Raw genomic sequence first — 15,790 nt, forward strand, 5'->3', positions numbered from 1 at the left:
CAATTTGCACACTTTATAGTTTATAGTTTAGATAGGGGGCTCAGAGATAAAACATTGTATCAGATGGGGGTCCGTAGCCTAATGCATATCAAACTGGGGGTCCTTGAAACTAAAAGGCTTGAGAACCACTGCTGTATAGATGGTCATTGAAAGTCAATGCTTGCAGGGGGGAAAAACTGTCTCCACACACAGTCAGTGAGATTTCAGTACCATGGACAGTTCTGCAGCACTCAGACAAAAATAAACCCACCAAAAGAGCAACAAATCTTTTTCTAATATTTATGAATAATATAGTACGTATTCAGGGCAGAAATTTCAGGGAGGCCACGAACGTCATGGCCGTCGTTGCCCCTCAGTTTGGCCTTGTGCCCCTCAAAAAAATGGCATGCCCTGAGGCCACAGTGGCCTTAATGCCCCAGCGGACTGTACCACTTTCTCCTCTGTCTCTTTCTTAGTCAATTTTACCAGTGTCTTTTGTTGCGATTCTGAATTCTCAACTCCCCTGAGTCCCCATCTTTAAACCAATCCAGTAACTTTGATTGGTGCAGGGCTGAGCATGGATACCATCATTTACAGATAGTCTACATATTGAATTTAAAATCATCCTTAACCCTTACATTCAATTCATTATTTCAATGGACTAAAATCTTGTTTTATTTGATGGCCTTCCTGCTCTGGCATTTATTTGGCCTTTGTGCCCTCAGAAAATGGACAACACCAAAGGCCAAGCGGCCTTGACCCTGAAATTCCAGGCCTGTATGTATGTATATTTCACATTTGTTAAAAAATATCAAAATGTTGGTGGGGTACTGGCCAGGCTGAATGGAGGATGTTCAAAGTTTAAATCCAGTATAGTTCAGTATATTAATGTCACCTCCTCATGTGGCCAAGAGAGGCTACAGTATGTTTCATTAGATTTAAGTGGTTGACTACCGGACTCTTTCTGTCAACATTTATGATGGGTTTATTGATTACTTTTGGAATTACCCAGATGTGTACACTCGTATCTCATGAAGTCAAAAGGTGTCATTCTTTAAAATAAATCTTATCACCACAGCTGAGAACTCTTTCTAATGGTCAGAAAGAGTGAGCATTGGCTACTCTACTGTATATGTTTCCCCCCAGATTGAAATAGCTGCAGCTGTATGCACCAGCCCATTAGCTTGTCTCAGAGCAGTGATGGAAAGTAAAATTATGCTACTTAAGTAACATTTTTAGGTTTTTTGCAATCTTAACGGCCGACTCGGCCTTGCCGTTTGCCCTGGGGTACCTCGGGGAGGATGTCACATGCTCAAACTCCCATTCAGAGGCGAAACGAGCAAACTGGGCCCCAAACTGGGCCCCATTGTCCGTAATTGCCTTGTCTGGCTGGCCTTGACGTGCGAACTGCGCCTTGCAACGTCTGATAACAGTCTCTGCGGTCAGATCAGAGAGGAGTTCAATTTCCCAAAAGTCTGAGTAATGATCAACAATGAGCAAATAATCCTTTCGCCCGAAACTGAAAAGGTCCATGCTGACAATCTGCCATGGCCTGGTTGGCAATTCGTGCGAGAGCATGGTCTCTTTTTGCTGGTTCTGCGCATACTCATTGCAAGTAGTGCAGGAGCTCACAAAGTCCTTAATCTCTGCCTGCATGTTTGGCCAATATAAGGTTTCTCTAGCTTGCCGATAACACGCCTCTCCCCCTATATGGCTGGTGTGTATGCGTGCAAGCATCTCCGGGCGCAGTGATTTTGGGATAATAACTCTTGGCCCTCGGAAAAGAATACCATTCTGAGCACTGATTTCATCCCGATATGGCCAATACCCTCTGATGATGAGAGGTGTCTTGTCTTTGACATCTGGCCAGCCCGCCAGAACTGTAGCCTTCAGCGTCTGGAGACTTTCGTCCCAGTCAGTGTGCTTCCTGATTTGTTCCAGCCGTTGGTCACTTACATTAAGGAAGTCTGCCTGGTTTACGTGTTGCATGTCCTCTTGTGCTTGTTGTAACGAGCAGATAGTATGCCGCTGGTAGGCCGTCCCCCTGCCAGTACATTGTGTTGTAGCCCTGCTGAGCGTGTCGCTGATGAACATCTCCTGCCCTGGTTTGTAGACGACTTTCAGACAGTAGTTTTGTAGGGTCATAAGCATGCCTTGAAGCCTCTTCGGCGCACTGAGGAGAGGCTTGCTAAAGATCGATATTAGAGGTTTGTGGTCCGTTTCTGCTGTAATGAGGTCGCGGCCATACAAATAATGGTGGAACCTTTGGCAGGCAAAGACAATGCTGAGGCACTCTTTCTCGATTTGTGCATAATTTCTTTCTGTTTGAGTGAGAGCTCTAGATGCAAACGCGGTGGGTTGACCCTCCTGCATAAGGCAGCAGCCAAGCCCACTTTGGCTGGCGTCACTCTGAATAGTGACAGGCTTGGTCACATCATAATAGCGCAATAATGGCATGGTTGTGGCCAGCGACTTGAGCTCTTGTATTGCCGCCTCATGTTTAGGCAACCAGTGCCAAGGAGTGTCTTTGTCCAAGAGGCGCCGCAACGGCTCACAGACACTTGACAGGTGCGGCATGAATTTGGCTAAATAATTGGCAAAGCCGACGAGGCGTTGTACGCCTTTTGCATCAGTTGGATTGGGCATGTCAATAATGGCCCTGACCTTTTCTGGATCAGGCTTCAGCCCAGCAGCTGAAAGGATGTGGCCGTGAAACTGGACTTCAGGCACTCTGAACTGCAGCTTTTTTACTCCTAAGCGCAGCTTGACCTCACGGCAGCGGTCCAGCAGCGCCAGGAGCTTGGTGTCATGGTCTGACTCCGCCTCTTTGTCCGTGTTACCGCAGCCCACGACCAGTATGTCGTCAGCGATGGGCTCTATGCCTCTGAGCCCAGCCAGCAGCTCATGCTGTTTCCTTTGATAAACTTCGGGTGCCACCGACACCCCGAATGGCAACTTGAGCCACCTTTTCCTCCCCCAAGGGGTCCAAAACGTGGTCATGAGACTGCTTTCAGTGTCCAGTTTGCATTGCAGAAAGGCATCTCTGGCATCTACTAAGGTGAATATTCTTGCTTTTGGTAATTTGTAAAGTACATCCTCCAGGGTGGGCATGATGTAGTGGGAGCTCCGCAGAGCTTTGTTTAGAAACTTAGGATCAATGCATATTCTCAGTTTTTCCGGTTTACTCACTATTACCAAATTGCTGATCCAGTCAGTTGGCTCTGTGACAGGTGTAATATGGCCTTCAGCCTCATACTTGTCCAGCTGGGCTTTAACAGCTGCTTTCATGGCGATGGGAACATTGCGGGGAGCACACTGAACTGCCGGAATATCAGGATCAAGGTCAAAGTGTACTTCCCCGGGCACCGATTCCACCGGTGCGGTGAACACATCATTATATTTGCTGATAAGCTTTTCTTTGGTTAGAGGTCTGGGCAGTGCCTGTTGGACTTTGTCGACTGTCTTTTCCCTAGTTAGAGGTCTGGGCAGTGCATGTTCGACTTTCAGCACCTCCTCAGGAATGGTGAAGTGCATAAACCCAAGGCGTTCACTGGTGTCGCCCGATAAGAGAGGATGCTGTCCCTTTTTCACGACCTCAAATGAAAGCTTTTGTTTGCAACCCCGTACTGTACATTCAGTGTCGAAAATGCCTAAAGAGCTCACTAGCCTCCCAGAGTACAGCCTCAGACTGGTTTTACTTGGGCGGAGCTTTGCATGGGGTGCAAGTTTTTCCTTGTCTTTAAGAGTCATTACGTCACACGTGGCCCCCGAGTCCAACTGACATCTCTGTGCTTTGTTGTTAAAACGCAGTGTCACAAACCATTTCTTTCCTTTAGTTTGTCCTACTGCGCTTACTGACTCCACAGTGTATAACTGTGACTCCTCATCACTGCTCTGCTCTGAAAACTCCTCATCCATGCAGTGCACCTTTCCTGTAGTGCTTCCTCGTTTGCTTTTTTGACATACTTGTGCAAAATGATTGTTAGTTCCACATAATCTGCATTTTTTTCCAAAGGCTGGGCAGTGCTCTCTTCCCCGAGAATGAGTATTGCCACAGTACTTGCATGCATAGGTAGCGTCTGACTTTTTGGGTGAATAGCTCTGCCTCGATTTGTTATGCCTGGTCTGTTGCTTGGCAACGGAGTGAAGCGTCTCGCTGTGTGGAGCGTGTGTACTAGCAGCCGTTTCCATCACTCGCATTCGGATTTCAGTTAGCTCTGCTGCGCGACACGCTTCAATAGCTGTGACCAACGTGAGATCCTTTTCTCTCAACAGCCTACGCCTTGTGCTCTCATTAGCAATACCCAGCACTATTTTGTCACGAAGCATTTCATCCTTTAACTGTCCGTACTCACACGTTGCTGCCTTCTCCCTCAGTCTGGTCACAAAAGTGTCTATGGCTTCGCTCTCCTCCTGTTTACAGCTCCCGAACAGATATCTTTCATAGATGATGTTTCTTGCGGGTTTAAAGTACTTTTCCAGTGCGTCCAGTATCACTTTCGGGTCCCCTTGTCCTTCCTCCGTGAGGTTCAGGTTATGACGGTAAATATGTCTGCATTCACTCCCCATAACGCTCCGTAGGGTTGCCGCTTGGATCCTTTTGTCCTTCTCCGATATTCCGGTGACGAGAATATAATCCTCAAACTCGGCACGGAAAATGTCCCAGTTTGTACTCCAATCGCCAGTGAAACTCATTGCAACCGGCGGGGGAATGTTAGCTGCCATGCTAGCTAGTTAGCACGTTGCCGTCCGACAAATAACGTAACTCGCGTCTATGAATTAAAAACGCGAGCCACCACTTCTGACGCCATGTTTGAAAGTAGTGTATGCAATATATAAAGAAGGATGACAGACACAGTGTGGTCAGGTTCAGGCTCTGTATTAAACTGAATAGTGAATGAATACAAGCCCCATACATCCGGGGTATGCTCTCAGTGATACATGCAGATAACCGATCACATCGATATGTTAAACCTGTAACACTTTGACTTTACTTGAGTACATCTAATTTCCAATACTTTTACTTCTACTCCACTAAGGCAAATATTGTACTTTTTACTCCACTTCTGCCCTATTTAAACGTTGGCTATTTTCTAAAGATTTGAATACATTTTATACATATGATACCTTGTGAAACGGGACATTCTGCATAACGAGTACTTTTACTTTTGGTATTTAAGTATATTTTGATGCCAATACTTTACTGTACTTTAACTCAAGTAAATTTCGATAACCGGAACTTTTACTTGTAACGGAGTGTTTCTCCATTGCAGTATTGATACTTTTACTTAAAGATGGAGTGCCATGATATTTTTCAACCTTAAAACCTGATCATAAGGTATTATTATTATGTAAGGATTTTTTTCAAAAAAAAAAAAAGTGTACAGTAAGTGTAAAATGTTGTTTTTATGTGGACACGCCTCCAGTTCATTAAGTATACCTGGTTCTCACCTTAGCACCTCCTCCACCACCTTAGCACCACCCACCTGTCCTAGTCCCTCCTCCTCCTCATGCCCACACCTGTTGTGTTATGATAATGAGGGGGAGGGTATGGCATTGTGATGTCACAATGCCCCTGTTTCTCTATTGGCACTTTTGACCCTCAAGGTTTCAGCCTCCAGGAAGAAACTCCAAATAGTCAGAGAAGACATAAAACACCATAAAAACACCACCGGGGGGCTTAATGAAGTTCTATCAACCTCATAGACACATGAAAAACAGAAAAAGTGCAAAACCATGGCACCACCTCTTTAAGTAAAGAAATGTAGTACTTTTTCCACCACTGTCTCAGAGTCACTGATCTGAGGTCAGGCAGCCATGGGCAGATGGCCTGGGACCTCTGCACTACTGGAGAGAGAGAGAGAGAGTGTGCATGCGTGCGTGTGTGTGAACAGCTTGGACAACACGGAGTGTGTGTGTGTGTGTAGCGTATGAATGTGGACGTTTGTGATGACTAATGATTGAGCAGTGCGTTTTCAGGTGTGCACGCACGCACGCACGCACGCACACACACACACACACACACACACACACACACACGCACACGCATGCATGCGCGCACGCTGTGACAGTTCCCTATATTAGGTTATGTGTTGTGTAGTTGCTATATGTATTTCACCTTCATATGTTTCACTTAGGTTACGTGGTTATGAGTTGTGTTTGCTTTGCCCTTCTAATTGTTGTTTCTATTTGGTTCCTAGGACTTGGGGAGGAGAGTGATGCAGGTCATCAGGATAATTGGCGTGCACCTGGGCCCGGGTGCTCACGCCCCAAAGCCTGCTCCCCGGTCGTTCTGCACCTCCCCTACCTGCACTCCTTCCAACATTTGTGTTAAGACATACAACACTCGCACCCACACACACTACATAATCCACTCATGCATACACACTCTACATTACTGACTTTACTGATTTCCACACCTCATCTGTTTATTTCTAGCTTGTTTGATTTGAGTTTTGATCATTAATAAACACAAAAGTTCCTTTTTACACTGCGTCTCCCTTGTTTTTGCTATGTTCCCTGGTTCCCCTAGGCCAGGGTCATAACAACACACACACACACACACACACACACACACACACACACGCGCGCGCATGCACGAACACACACACGCATGCGCATACTCTTTAATGACTTCAGTATAATTCATTTTTTTACCATCCGGCCTAATCCTGCCTGCTCTCTCATCCACACAAAAGAAGCATCCAGCTAGACTGTTTATGTCCATGCTACGGCTGTCATTTATGCTTGGCTGCATGATACCCTCCTCTTGCTGAGTTGTTACCCAACTGAGCCCACAAGTGTTGTTTCTGCCAGCCTGAGGGACCAGCTGTGCTGCCCACCAAGCTACAGTGTAAATCAAAAGCTATGCTTTCTGACTTTCCTGATAGAATTCAACAAACCCCATAACAACAATGTGTGTACTGCCTGTATATACACACACTATGTACTGTACAATGTCAGCACAAATTGCCACTGTTAGGCAACAAGAGAGAAAGAGAGGGGGTAGAGAGGTATTAACAGAGGTTTCCAATATGCAGCATTGGCTGGGGTGGGTTTATTTATTTATTTCCCAGTGAGGTAATACATGTACATTTCTGTGTTTATCCGTAGATTTAAACATTCCCCATGATAAATCTACTATAGCCTATAAATATCCTATCCTAAACATAATATGTGAGAACATAATGACCTGGTGACACATCTCTAAATTTAAACCTTAACCCTACCTAGCAGCAGGAAATCTAAACTGAGGAATGTATGCATGCACCACCCCATTGGGAAATGTACACATTTGAAATTTGATTTGGACCAATTTGTTATCATTTGCAACTTGACCATATTTAATACCTCTGTGCCAACAATTTTACAGAAAAAACAAAGATGCAGTGTCCTTTAAATTAGCCGTGTCCTTCACAGCTGGCTTACCGGAGACTGGAGTTAGCACTCATAATAATACAGTAATATATAACCCCCTCCAGTGGGAGGATTTATTAATATGAGCCATGGAGCTGCCTGAGTCCCCTCAGCCCGTCCCTGCAGACCATGGGTTAGGATTTCATGGCTGGGTGGAAAACCATATTATGGTTGTGTTCCTCTATACGCATGCCACCACTCAGCCTCTGTGACTCTCAAAGTCAATTAGAGCACAGGGCCACACGTCTATAAAAAGACAAGCATGCAGAGAGATTTGTTCACTGCATGTGACAAGTCCGATTGAGGCTGCAGAGGAATTAGTTTTCCTTCACTTTTCACCCCCTTGTATGCAGGCAAAATAAATTGTCTACAGCACATCAGGGGGGGGATTGAAACGATGCTAAGAGACATCGTAAGCTTTATAGGACACTGGTTCTCAATGTGGGGACTGGGGACCCCCCGGAGTCCTTGAGGAGGTTCCATGGGGTCCCCTGCTAAATAACTGATAGTTACAGTAGAAATCAAATGGAGTCTGTGTGTGTGTGTGTGTGTGTTTGTGTGTGTGCATAGATATATATAAAGGCTAGATGACTCACCCGCGCTGCTGGCCAATGGAGTACGACGTTGCCACATGGCGGCCATCTTGGGATGGTCTTTCATAACATTATGTCTATGGTGCATGTACTTTGAAACAACCATAGCGTGCTCAATTTTCATCCGATTTTCAAACGGTTTGGTGTGTTGTAAACACCAAAGATGTATTTATGATACTGCATACTTAATGTTAAATTAAAAAAAAAACATGATTATAATTATAAGTATGCAGTATCATAACTACATCTTTGGTGTTTACAACACACCAAACCGTTTGAAAATCGGATGAAAATTGAGCACGCTATGGTTATTTCAAGTACATGCACCATAGACATAATGTTATGAATGACTGTCGCAAGATGGCTGCGGTTGAGCTACGCTTGCGACGCCCCCTTGAGCCATCTAGCCTTTATATATATCTATGTGTGTGTGTGTGTGTGTGTGTGTGTGTGTGTGTGTGTGTGTGTGTGCGTGTGCGTGTGCATGTCCTGGGCATGACGTTAAACTGCCCCGTTGTAACTACCATCGCCAATGTAGTAGGTGCAGTGGATGCATTTCCAATTTCTGTGGACTATGCAGCCTGCAACATACAAGAAGGCACTACTCACCGGTGGAATCTACCAACAGGCGACGCTACCTGACGGCCCCTCCCGTGAATAGCTACCCTGATCGGCAATAGACCCGGCAGCCTTCCAGCGGTATGTCCGTCCGCTGTTGGAATAGCAATGGGTGAGAACACCCTGCAGCAGTGCAAGCAGTGGCGGGAGCTTATTTTTAACTCTATGCGGGAGGGGTAGCAAGCGATGCACCGTGGGGGCCCAGGCCCCCGGCCCACCCGCCCCTCGCGTTGATACAAACCTTTTTACAGTCTGATACAAACAAGAGCATGTTGACAACATTTTGTTCCGTTTTTTCAAAATAAAGAAAATTATAAACCTTGAAATTGTGGTTAAAAACTAAATTAAATGTAATTGAAAAGATGGTAAATTGAGGATTTGCCCCTTCCTCACGGAAGGTGCTCATCCAGGCTCTTGTCATCTCCCGCCTGGACTACTGCAACTCCCTCCTTGCAGGTGCTCCGGCATCTGCCATCAGACCTCTGCGCTTGTTCAGAAAGCTGCGGCTCATCTGGTGTTCAACCGTCCCAAGTTCTCCCACACAACTATCCTTCTCCGTTGTCTACACTGGCTCCCCGTAGCGGCTCGCATCCAGTTTAAAACCCTGGTGCTAGCCTATAGGGCAGTGAAAGGAACAGCTCCTTCTTACCTCCGGGCTATGGTCGACGCTTACACCCCTGCCCGACCACTTCGGTCGGCCACCTCGGGGCGACTGATTGCATCGTCGCTCAAGGGTCCTTCTGGCCGATCTACACGGTCACAACTTTTTTCTGTTCTGGCCCCACAGTGGTGGAATGAACTCCCCACTGATGTCAGGACAGCAGAGTCACTGCCCATCTTTCGCCGCAGGCTAAAAACCCACCTCTTCAGGAAACACTACCCTTCCTCTTCACCTTGCCTACTTGTTGTTAACTAGTTGTACGAACTCTTGTTTACCTGTTTTATTGGATCTTGTTTATTCGATACACTTATTTTTTTTAGCTCTTGCTCAGTTGATTTTCCTATTTTGTCTCATCTGTTTATGAAAGTAGGTAGCTGATATACTGCACTTTTACTTCAGCGCTAGGTATACTCTTGGTTGCTTGTTTTAGAAGAGAATGCACTTAAATGCTTCTGGTGATTAGTAGTTTTGTTCCCTACCTATGTTGAATGCACTTATTGTAAGTCGCTTTGGATAAAAGCGTCTGCTAAATGACTGTAATGTAATGTAATGGTAGGCCAAAATCACGAATCTTCCATGACAAACACCAGGCTGTCACCTGTCACCTGACTACAAAAGCAGTGTGTAGTCACATAGCAAGTACATGGCAGTGGATGATTAAAAAGGAGCCCAAATGCATCTAGAACATCAGAGAAAAAAACGAAATATAGCAAAACTATACCGAAACTGTCTTCAATATTTCAGCCAACACAAACGGATGTTACTGCAAGTCCCCGTGCGGGGCCCCCGTGGGATGCAGTTAATATGGAAACCAACGCTGGAGAGGTGGAGGTGGACGCCAGGCATGAAGACGTGTACGCACCGGTGTATAGACCAATTATTTTTAACAACATTGAGACTGGATGCACAGGTGATTGTTTTATGCAATCAATTCTCAACTTGTTGTTCAATTCTCAACCCCTCTTGTGTGTTGGCTAGTGAGGCGTGTCCTAGCGAGACCTGACAGAATGGGTTTCATTTGGAGCCAGTATGACGTTTGGAGCCAGTGTGACGTCGTCTGTTAAGGGGTCTATCGCTCCGGCTGTTAGCTCTCCCACTGAGGCAGCCTCAGTGTTTAAGAGAGAGCCTAAACACTGAGCTGTACATGTAGCAGCGCCAGCATGTAGTCTAGAGCAGTGTATATCAACCTTTTTTGTGCCAAGGCACACCTGGCATACCCAAAAGATCCCAGGGCACACCTAGATATACGGTATATATATATATATATATAATTATATATATATATATATATATATATATATATACGGTATATATATATATATGCAAACTTGTAGCTTGTCAGACATGCAAACTTGTAGCTTTTCAGCTTCCACTAGCCGTTTTGAATCCAAATAGGGCAATAGTGTTTTTTTTTTTTTAATTATATTTTTTCAAACCTTCTTCAAACGGCGCGGCACACCTCAGCAGTAGCCCCGGCCCAAAATTGGGACGTTTGCCAGGGTTGATATACACTGGTCTAGAGCAGCAATTCTAAATGAAATAGGCTACCAAGATTTTCTTTACATACTGTAAAAGATGTCACACAAGTTTCCTCATCAAATGTAAATACGAGAGCTGCTCACATCCTACTACTGAAAGAGTGACAGCTTGTGTGTTTTCCAATGTTGCTCTCAGAATGTATAACCCAGGTCCAGAAAATTGGTTAAAATAGACTGAATCACCCTTTACAATAAAGTGAGATAAAATGGGTTAAATCATCCTTCAATATAAATAAATAAATAACTGTTAAAAAGTGACAATTCATTAATTCAGTCATATTCCCTCAGTACCATAAAAGATACACAGAACCCCTCAGATCAGTTCATCCAACCACCCATTTCATTATATCAGTTTGATTGAACAAGGGCCTGTTGCCTGTGTGTGCAGAGACAGCAGGTGGAATGAATTCCAATCAGAGTGAGATCAGAGAGTAGCCACTTCAGCAAACTTTAGCTTGTGAACCCTCTCCTTTTCTCTTGCACCAGAGAACTTCAGCTTAAGAAAACTGGGTGCGTGGCGCTGTTCCGACGCCTCGCAGCTCCGACAGCCCGCGAGTCCGACAGCCGTCCCTGGGAGGCCTCGACCCGGCCCAGGGAGCCTCAAAGCTGGGTACTCCAGTCCGGGGGACCCACGCCTCCGGGGGACACCCGGCTCTCCAGGCGGTCCCGTGGACCCACTCTTAAGCACCCCTCGGCGGGCGTTAAGTGAAGTGGCAGGCCACGGCCAAAGCACCGCGTGGACCTGGTGGTACAAACGGCGACGAGCGCCCATGGGACTATTATGGACTTAGCGCGTTGGACCCGGCTCACCGGCCGGTCCCGCGGACCTACTCTTAAGCACCCCTCGATGGGCGATAAGTCGGGGGGTCCCGCGGCCTATGGACCGCAGGCACCTGGTGGTACAAGCGCTGCCGCAAGAGTTTTCATGCCCATTAGCAGGGTCTTATTTCCTCGCTGAGGACTGTCTTCTTCACTCTACGGCTTGAGCCGATGTCATTTCTCTTGGCTAAAGGTTTCGCTGGGTAGAGGACAGTGGGAATCTCGTTCGATTAACTCGGGCGATCCCCGCGGCGTGCGGATCTCCTCGCCGAGCCCCGTGATGGGGCTCGAGGCGAGGCCGGCCGCGGTAGCCCTCGAGCGGTCCGTGGCAAGACAGTGGGAATCTCGTTCGAATTAACCCGGGCGCAGCCACTGCCGAGATACGGGACAACCGGGCCGCAGGGCAGCACGACCAGCATAGATACGTAGCTGCTCGCAGGTTCATGGCAGGCTCCCCCACCGCCGACACCATCAAGGTAACTTGACTTGCGGGTCGGGGGCTCTGGTTTACTCGACTCCTGCGTGCCCCACACACTATGTGGTCTGCACCCATTCAAGGTACTGTCCCGGCGTGGACACTTGGCAGTGCCTGCACGCCCAACTCACACAAGTCTGCTGTGCCCTTTAAGACAAGCATATGCTACTGGCAGGATCAACCAGGTAGGCCTCCTGTTCCGCCGCGGACGTCGCGCCCAGCTGAGGCGCGCGCCGTGGGGTTGCCGGTCCGCGGAGACCGCCCAGGCCCCCCGTGAGGAGGGCGGCGGTGTGGTGTCTCCCGGAGGCGCGCACTGCGTCGGTCACCACTTCTTCCGTTGCCCCTCAGCCGGACGAAAGCGTGTTACAGGGGATTGGTGCCCGTGGCCCGTTACGCAGCTGTTTGGTCGGTCGCCGGAGTACGCGACGCAAGCAGGGTTTGAGAAACGGAGTCTCCGGAGCGCGCCTTTGCGCCCCCGCGGCGTGCAGATCTCCTGCAGCGGGGGCCCTCAGGCGGTCCGTGGCAAGGCAACTAGGGCAGACGGTGCGTCTCGGTCTCGCTCGGCCGGGGTCGGCGGCGGAGGAGTGCGGAGGACAGGCCACCGAGGCCTCTCCGCACGTGGTCCCTCCGCGCCTGGTCGGGCCCGCAGGCTGCAAGCAGCGTCCACCGAAGCACACGAGGTGACGGCGGGGCCCTTGCAAGAGGCGGGCTACGAGTGCCTATCGGTCAGGGAAAAGCAGCGGGTTCCACGGCCCTTGCCTGCCGTCCGTGGTCCCAGCGTCCGCACGCTGGTCCTTATATCCGGTCTGGGAAAAGTTGGCGATACTCCCGGGAGAGAATTTCAAAGGAGGGGGCCAGGGCAGAGCCCAGATCCTCGTGGGCTCCACCAGGACCTCCAGGGCGACCGTCCGCCCGGCCGTGCCCGAGCGGAGGCCTCTCTCTTCCCATAAGCCCGCTGGCAAGAGGCCTCCGATTTCATGGTTCTCTCCCCCCTCGCGGGGAGGGGGGAGAGGGACCCACGGCCAGCACCACCCGGGCACCCCGCTCGGGCACCCGGGCCGCCCCGAGACGGAGCCTCGCCCCGGGCTTCGGGACGGCCGAGCTCCATAGGTACGTTCTGGAACAAGTCGGCGCCTCGCCAGGGAGACTTTTTCACAGGAGGGTGGCAGGGACGAGCCAGGCGCCTCCTGGGCCACTGGGAGGGGACAGGGAGGTACGACGCGGAGATCCAGGACAAGGGACCCCTCGCGGCCCCGACACTGCCCCAAGACCATGCCCCGGTCCCGGGCATGGTCCCTACCTACGAGATGGTACAAGTGGCCACTCTCCACCCATTCGAAATTTCCAGCAGAGGACAGGCCTGCAGCCCAGAGCTTGCTGGGAGCTCTGGACTCTGAAAAAAAACATGGCTTTTTTCCGAAACCTCCAGGATTTGGGGGTTTTTCGGCCGCAGTTTCCCCGGGCGGCATCCATGGGACCCGGGGGGGGCACCGACGCGTGCGCACCCCCGCCCCGGATCCAACGAGCCCTCCGCCGGCCCCGGGCGACCCAGGGACAGGGAGGTACCGGCCGTTTTGGCCCGAAAAGCCGAAAAAGAGCAGATCGACAAGCTCAAAAAAAATCTCAAAAAAATTGAGATTTTCGGCCGGGGGTCCTCCAGGGGGTCCCTGGGGACCTCTGGAGCCCATGCAGACACTTAGAAACATTTTCGATTTTTTTTTTGTTGGGAGAACCAGGATTTTGGGCGGTCCGTGTCGCCGTCTCGGCCCCAGGCAGGTGCCTCCGTGCTGGGCATAACTACCCGATGGCACGGGTCGGCCTTTCAGGCACCTCCAGGAAAATTCCTTGAGGCAGGAAGGCAGGGGCCCACCTACTCCAGGGGCTCCTGGAGTTATTTTTTTGAGAACCAGGATTTTGGGCGCTCCGTGGCCCATCGCTGCCCCAGGACGAGGCCTCTTCCTGGGCATGGTCCCTACCTACGAGATGGCACCAGTCGGCCCTTCTCCCTGGCTCTCCCTTCCACACAGGCCAGGGGCCAGGGAGCCCAGTCCCTCACAACACAGTGCCGGGTGCACACTCGCCCGCTCTACCCGCCCCGGGAGCCACCGTCCCTGGGTAGGAGGTGGTCCATGGACCCCCGATGGGGACCAGGGACCGGGGACGGCGCCGCCTTGTGGACGCCGGCGGTATTGCGCCCCAAGACAACAGCCTTTTACAGGCTTGTGGATCTGCTCTTTTTTCAGCCGTTTTGAGCCCAGATTCCGGCTGTCGGACCCGCGGGGCGTCGGAACAGCGCCACGCAACCAAGAAAACTATAGAATAATACATGTCAGTTGTGTACAACAGAACACAGCATTAATGACTTTAACCTGTTGTGAGGAGCAACATCGAGACATCTCTAGACAGTACTGATGTGCTGATGCTGATTTCATTTGCAAACCTTGTGTCTCACTCACATGGTATTTTGCTGGACCCTGCCAGTACTAATTTGAGTGTAAGGGATACACCACCATCGGTCAGGTTTTTTGTTTAGATACATTTGTTCTGATTCAGCCCGACTCTGGTCGACCAAGGATGGCGAGCTAACCTGTGTTGAAGATTGGAAGAACCGCCAGACCGTGATAGATTTCTCCTTGGACAGACCCAGAGCTGTGGCCCTTGTCCTCAGTGTGGTAGGAAATTATCACACACACACACTGCCCTGCAAGGAGCAGTGCAGTATTGGACGGTGATCAGGGGCGGGCTGGGACCAAAATTCAGCCCTGGCATTTTGGTTCCAGTCTGTGCACTAGGAATGATTTAGTCATGCTGCTTCAGTTGAACCACATAATGATTACGGAGGGGGGGGGGGCGGGGGCGGGGCGGGGCGTTTCACTGTTTTAACCCAGCAACCCTATGTAAATTACGCCACTGCTGGAAAGCATCCCAGCCCAATCATTAACTTAACAAATAATTGGGCTAGGGCCGTTCTGGAATTGTCCCAAATTTCCCAGTGGTCAGCACGTCCCTGCATGGCAGCCAGTTCCCAGCTGATGTCATGTGTGAGTTCAGACTGCTCCACACCGTACTGAATAACTGCTAGCTTGCATAACATCTTCAGATTAGGACTTAAATCTAAGATATACACATCATTAGGTTGGCCTTTGTTGTATTCTCTAAAGAGGACGATACGATCTCCCACCATGCAACAACCCATCCAAGACATCCAACATGGGGCTTTCCCTTTGGGCTTAATCTTCTTCCATGAGAATGTCTGTGGATTGAAGTTCCAAACATCATTTAAGCTCTGGTTGTTGTTGCCACCACACATGTACAGCTCTCCATTGTAGGCAAAGGCTGAATGATGACAGCGTACTTCTGGAAGAATCTGTGCAGAAGGTGTGCTCAGCCAGTAGTTGGTCTCTGTATCAAACACTGTGATGTTGTTGTATCCAGTATCCCATGGCCAGTATCCCTGCCCCCCCCAGCCCCCAAATACAAACATCTTTGTCCCGATGATGGTGGCAGAGTGACCTTTTAATACGGGTGGTGGAGTGCCTCTGGTGTTAATTAAAGACCAGACCATTGTGGTGGTGTCCAACCTATACATGTCATTAGGGTATTCAGTCAGCTGGGTCTTTCCTCCATGAATATACATGACCTTCCTCAAGACACAGGCTGAGTGGTCCTGCCTCGCCTCTGGAACAGTCCC

The sequence above is a fragment of the Gymnoscopelus braueri genome (assembly GCF_963280865.1).
Source record: "Gymnoscopelus braueri genome assembly, chromosome: 14".
Classification (NCBI taxonomy): domain Eukaryota; kingdom Metazoa; phylum Chordata; class Actinopteri; order Myctophiformes; family Myctophidae; genus Gymnoscopelus; species Gymnoscopelus braueri.